The sequence below is a fragment of the Elephas maximus genome, chromosome 25 (assembly GCF_024166365.1).
Source record: "Elephas maximus indicus isolate mEleMax1 chromosome 25, mEleMax1 primary haplotype, whole genome shotgun sequence".
In the NCBI taxonomy this organism is placed as follows: domain Eukaryota; kingdom Metazoa; phylum Chordata; class Mammalia; order Proboscidea; family Elephantidae; genus Elephas; species Elephas maximus.
In genome coordinates, this window is record NC_064843.1 from 29,049,269 (window position 1) to 29,055,900 (window position 6,632).

Genomic DNA, 6,632 nt, shown 5'->3' on the forward strand with positions numbered 1-6,632 from the left:
AGAGACTTTGAAACTACAATGTAAAAAGTAGCTAAAGGGAATCAAGGAAATGATGAAGTAAAAGAGCTGAACAGAAGATTTGAAAGAGCAGCTCAGTAAGACAAGGTATTAAAATAAAATGTATAAAGGCCTAGATTTAGAAAACCAAATGGTAAGAACATGTTCGGCATTTCTCAAGCTGAAAGAACTGAAGAAAAAATTTAAGCCTCAACTTCCAGTTTTGAAGGATTTTATGGGCAAAATATTGAACAACACAGGAAGCATCAAAAGCATATAGAAGGAATTCACAGAGTCACTGTACCAAAAAGAATTGGTTGACATTCAAACCATTTCAGGAGGTAGCATATGACCCAGAGCCAATGGTACTGAAGGAAGAAGTCAAAGTTGCACCGAAGGCATTGGGGGAAACAAGTGCTTCAACAAACAAATGCAGCACTGGAGGTATGCTTTACACCTCAACACAAAGAAAACAAAAATCCTCACAACTGGACCAATGAGCAACATCATGATAAACGGAGAAAAGATTGAAGTTGTCAAGGATTTCATTTTACTTGGATCCACAATCAACATCCAAGGAAGCAGCAGGCAAGAAATGAAACAATGTATTGCATTGGGCAAATCTGCTCCAAATGATCTCTTTAAAGTGTTGAGAAGCAAAGGTGTCGCTTTGGAGACTAAGGTGTGCCAGATCCAAGCCATGCTAATTTCAATCACCTTATATGCATGGGAAACGTGGACTATGAATAAGGAAGACTGAAGAAGAATTGATGCCTTTGAATTATAGTGTTGGTGAAGAATATTGAATATTCCTTGGACTGCCAGAAGAACGAACTAGTGTGTCTTGGAAGAAATGCAGCCAGAGTGCTCTTGGAAGTGAGAATGGTGAGACTTCATGTCACGTACTTTGGACATATTATCAGGAGGGACCAGTCCTTGGAGAAGGGCATCATGCTTTTAAAGTAGAGGGTCATCAAAAAAGTGCAAGACCCTCAATGAGTTGGATCGACACTGTAGCTGCCACAATAGGCTCAAACAGAGCAACAATGATTGTGAGGATGGCGCAGGATTGGGCAATGTTTTGTTCTGTTGTACTTAGGGTCATTGTGAGTCAGAACCAACAAGACAGCACCTAACAATAACAACCACCAATTGCCATAACCCTCGTCTTTTCATTTTTATCTCTATCCTCATCCAAGCCACTGTCATCTCTCAGCTTGAAGAACTCAGCCTTCTAACTTGTCTCTTTTCTTCCATTCTTCCTTACCTAAAACCCACTCTCTATATAGCAGCTGAGTGAGTGAGATTTTTTTTTAAACATAGAATGGATCATGCCCCTCACGTGCTTCAATTCTTTCCATGGCTTCCCATTGCAATGAGAAAAATAACCCAAACTTCTTGCTTAAGAGGCTTTGTTTGATCTGGCCCCTGATAACCTCTCCAACCACATCTGGGACCAGTCTCCCCTAGCTTGCTGTTTTCACTTCCTCAAATAAGCCAGGCTCCTTCCCTGTCTTTTGTAGACGCTGTTCCTTGTGTCTGAAGCCCTCTTTCACATGTTTTACTCCTGTGTGGAGCCTCATCATCCTTAAGGTTTCAGTGAGGCATTCTAAGACCGCCCCATTGAAGGAGACAATATTATCTCAGGATCCTGTTTTTCTTTCATATTTTTTTTAAATTGAGGTATTACGTATATACAATAAAGTACCTTAAATTTACTAATTTTAAGTGTATGGCTCAATGATTTTTACATATGCATACATATGCACACATTCTTATACCATCCAGACCTTGATAGCACTTTGCTTTTTATGAATAGGTATGCATTTGTTTGCTTAGAATATAACCTCCACGAGCTCAGGGGCCTGGTCTGTGTTATACCTGAAGAATTCCCAATACCCACCATAATATGAGGCACAGAGCTGACACCACGTAAGAACAGTTGTTGAATAAATGAATGCTGACTGAGTGAATAAATAATAAACGACAGTTAATTTGTCCAGAAATCTCATAGCAAAAAATACAAATGGCTTTTAAGCATATGAAAAGTACTGAACCTAATTCAATTAAAATGCAAATTAAAACAAATGGCAATAATAGTCTTTTTGTTACTTATCAAATTTGCAAAGATCAAAGTTTTGATAGCACATCCTTATGGTTAAATTGTAGAGAAAGAGGTATAGAAGACTGGCCCAAACCAAACCAAACCATTGCCTTCAAGTGGATTCCTACTCATAGTGACCCTGTAGGTCAGAGTAGAACTTCTCCACAGGGTTTCCAAGTCTGTCATCTTTACGGAAGCAGACTGCTACATCTTTCTCCCAAGACCTTTGACAGGGTATATAAATTCAAACAAATCCCTTTGGAGACAAATTTCTCAGTATCCATTAAATTTTAAAATTCACATACCCATTGAGGTACATATCCTCTTTCAGGAATTTATCCTTCCAACACACCCCTATATATGTGTGTTGCAGTATGTGTGAGATATGTACCACAGCACTACTTATAGTGAGAAAATATTAGAAGCACCCTCAGTGTTTCTCTCCAGGGGCAGGTTATGGAAATTACAGTGCACTTGTACAAGGTAAATCTATGAGGTCATTAGCAAGAATGTATACTATTATGGGAAAACCTTCAAGCTATGTCAAAGAAGGATATTTTTATGTGAGCCTGTAGAGGCCTCTCTGGAAGAAAACCCAAGAAACTGGTTATAGTGATTGTCTCTGAGGAGGAGATTTCAGGAATTGGTGTCTGGGGTGAGAGGGAGTTATTCCATATTTTATCTTTTTAAATTGTTTAATTTTTCCTTCAAGTATATGTCATAAAACCAAAAAACCAGACCTATCAGTGTCAAGTTGATTCTGACTCAGCAACCCTGTAGGACAGAATAGAACTGCCCCATAGAGTTTCTAAGGAGCAGCTGGTGAATTCGAACTGCCGACCTTTTGGTTAGCAGCTCTAGCTCTTAACCGCTGTGATATTTTTTTGAAAAAGTAAAGTCTTTGGACCCCAGAGGAAGAAGTGTGACAGGAAGAGTCTCCAACAAGCCAGGACAGGGCTGCAAGGCTAACTTGGCCTGATTTCATCTTCAGAGCCTGGGAGGGGATGGGCTGGTTGAGAACTTGGCTATCAGGGGGCCATTTAGGGACCCACAGGGAGAAGCCAGCTGTCTACAGCTGCAGCCGAAGCCAGTGAATATTAGGTTGGCCAATCAGGGGTCACAGTCTCCATCTTCATCCCATAGGGTCTGTTGGATGAGTCACCTGCACCTTCCTCCTCAGCAATTCACTTCACACCTTGTCTCAGATGGAGGTACAAGCGAGTGAGATGTTAACCAAGTAAATGTCGTTTTCAGATTCCCAAGATTTATCATATGGCAAATCTGCTCCAAAAGACCTCTTTAAAGTGTTAAAAAGCAAAGATGTCACTTTGAGGACTGAGGTGTGCCTGACCCAAGCCATGGTATTTTCAATTGCCTCCTATGCATGTGAAAGCTGGCAATGAATAAGGAAGACCGAGGATGAATTGATGCCTTTGAGTTATAGTACTGGTGAAGAATATTGAATATACTATGGACTTCCAGAAGAATGAGTAAGTCTGTCTTTGAAGAAGTATAGCCAGAGTACAGCAAGGATGGCGAGACTTTGCCTCATATACTTTGGACATGTTGTCAGGAAGGACCAATCCCTGGAGAAAGACATCATGCTTGGTAAAGTAGAGAATCAATGAAAAAGAGGAAGACCTTCAACAAGATGGATTGACACAGTGGCTACAGCAATGGGCTCAAACATAGCAATGATTGTGAAGATGGTGCAGGACCAGGCAGTGTTCCGTTTTGTTGTACACAGGGCCACTATGAGTCAGAACTGACTTGGTGGCACCTGAAAACAACTTTTATTAAATAGAAAGGCCAAAGGTTTAGAACAAAACCTGTTTCCAACAGGCACCCTGCTGTACCTCCAAGTGGCCCTTGGTGATCTAAGCTGGGACCATGGCTTTGGAGTGAGCCAGAGAGGACTGTTGGAGTCATTGTTCAATCATTTAGCAGCTCTGCATCCGTTGGCAAGTCAGAGGATTGCTCTGTTCCTTAGTTACCTTGTTGGTAAACTGGGGATCGAAAATCCTGCCCTGACCACTGAGGACCAGGTAAGGAACAAATTGATTAATGTCTGTCAACCTGCTTTGTGAGAAGTGAGGGGCTTGTGCAGATGGGCCATTTGCGTGGTAGAGCGTATTAGTTTCTTGTGGCTGCTGTAACAAATTACCACAAACTTGGTGGCTTAAAACAACAGAAATTTATTCTCTTACAGTTCTGGAGGGCAGAAGTCCAAAATAAAGGTGTTGGCCAGGAAGCACTCCCTCTGGAGGTTCCAAGGGAGAATGCTTCTTTGATCTTCTTGTGGCTGCTAGTATTCCTTGTAGCTGCATCACTCCACCCTCTGTCTCTATTTTCACATGGCCTTCTCCTCTACTCTCTGCATTCCTTTTCTGCTGTCTCTTATAAGGATGCTTGTTGTTGGGTTTAGGGCCCATCCAAATAATCCAGGATGAGCTCATCTCAAGATTCTTTGTTAATTACACCTGCAAAGACCCTTTTTCCAAATGAGGTCACATTTACAGGGGTTAGGACATGGTCGTAGATCTTTGGGATTAACCATTCAACCCGCTACATAGACTAAGCAAAGGAAGTGGTCATAGAAGCCACAGGGCATATGCCAGGGGTCCCACCCCACCTGTGTTCCATGCTGCGGCTGGTGGATGGGGGTGCCAGGCCACATTTTGTGTGTTTTTTGTTAGGTCATAATAGTGACCGCTGCACGTGTCTTTGCTTTTCTCTTCTAACCTCTCTCTGGCTGCTGTGTGTTCCAGTCAAACCACCAACAACCTTCCTCCACAGCCTGGGTGATGGCTCGGCTTTGAGATGACATCCAGTAAATGCCAACCATTCATTTAAAACTTCACACACATGTGAAAGCTGAATAAGAATGGTAGCTTAGTGTGCAGTATTTTACCAGTATCAATTTTCTGCTTCTGATATTGTACTGTGGTTATATAAGGTAGCACCATTTGGAGAAGCTGGGTGAAGTGTTCAAGGAGTTGACAATCATTAAAATGATTGTTAAGAAATAAAAAGTTGAAAAATAAAACAACACTTAATACATATTTGAAATCCCTTGGGGAAAAAAAATCCCTATAAGGTTCCTTGGTGCTGCAAACGTTTCGTGCTTTGTTACTACTAACCTAAAGGTTGGCGGTTCAAACCCACCCAGTGGTGCTACGGAAGAAAGGCCTGGTGAACTGCTTCCGTAAAGATTACAGCCAAGCCTCCTCTGCCTCCACCCCCCAGCAGTAGGGCTGCTGGGCCTGCAGGTCTGTGGCGCACCGTGGACACCGGTCTCTGTTCTACAGAGTGGGGTTTGTTAAAGTTATCAAGAAAAAGACCTACTCAAGAGATACTAAGTGAAATTTAGAAGAAGACAAGAGGGTAAAACTGATTACTATGCTCAGCAACGCTTGGTAATCCAGATAAAAATAAGTACAACACACCCAAATACAGGATAATAGTTCCTATAACCAACAGGGATACCATTTGCCAGATTGCTTATGCCTCTGTAGAAAGGGTTGTGATAGTCTGCCCAGGGTATGCTCATGAACTCCCAAAGTACGGTCTGAAAGTTGGCCTGAAGAATTGTACTGATCGGCTGTTGGCCCTTGGGCTTCTCAGCAGATTTGGCACGGACAAGATCTGTGAAGGCCAAGTGGAGGTGTCCAGAGATGAATACAATGTGGAAAGCATTGACCGTTAACTTGGTGCCTTCACCTGCTGTTTGGATGCAGTCCTTGCCGGAACAACCACTGGAAATACAATTTTTGGGGCTCTGAAGAAAGCTGTGGATGGAGGCTTGTCTACCCCTCATAGTACCAAATGATTCCTTGGTTATGATTCAGAAAGCAAGGAATTCAGTGCAGAACTACATGGGAAACACAGCATGGCTCAGATCGTAGCAGAAGATATGCGGTGCATAATGAAGAAGGACAGAGCTGTTTAGGAGAAACAATTCTCTCAACACATAAAGAACATCGTCACTCTGGACATGATGAAAAGGATGTACAAGGAAGCACATGCTGCTCTACGAGAGAATCCCGTTTATGAAAAGAAGCCTAAGAAAGATGTTTAAAAGAAGAGGTGGAATCGTCCCAAAGTGTAACTTGCCCAGAAGAAAAATCGGGTGGCTCAGAAGAAGGCAAGCTTCCTCAGAGCTCAGGAGCCGGCTGCTGAGAGCTAAACCAAACCACAATTTTCTACGAAGATTTTTCAGGTAAAGACAATAATCTTATTGACCAAGTAGCTAAAAAAAAAGATTACAGCCAAGAAAATCCTGTGGAACGGTTCAACTCTGTAACACTTGGGGTCATCAGGAGTTAGAATGGGCTCCAAGACAAAAGGTTACAGGCCTTCTGGTTTAGGAGGAAGAAGGGACTGCCTGATGTGGGCTGAATTCACCCTCCCAGGGTAGCTGGGGACCTCCCACTCCCCCGGGGCTGCTGAGAAGCAGCCTCACCCTGGCCTGGCCCCGCCCCCATCCCCAGCCTCTTAGTAGCCTATCCTGGGCTTCCACCGCCTTTGAAAG

The 6,632-nt window shown here is 42.7% G+C and overlaps 1 pseudogene; it reads left to right on the forward strand.

The window, feature by feature from the left end:
• Positions 1-3,991: 3,991 nt before the first annotated feature.
• On the forward strand, positions 3,992-6,320 carry LOC126067325 (60S ribosomal protein L5-like; annotated as a pseudogene).
• Positions 6,321-6,632: the final 312 nt, after the last annotated feature.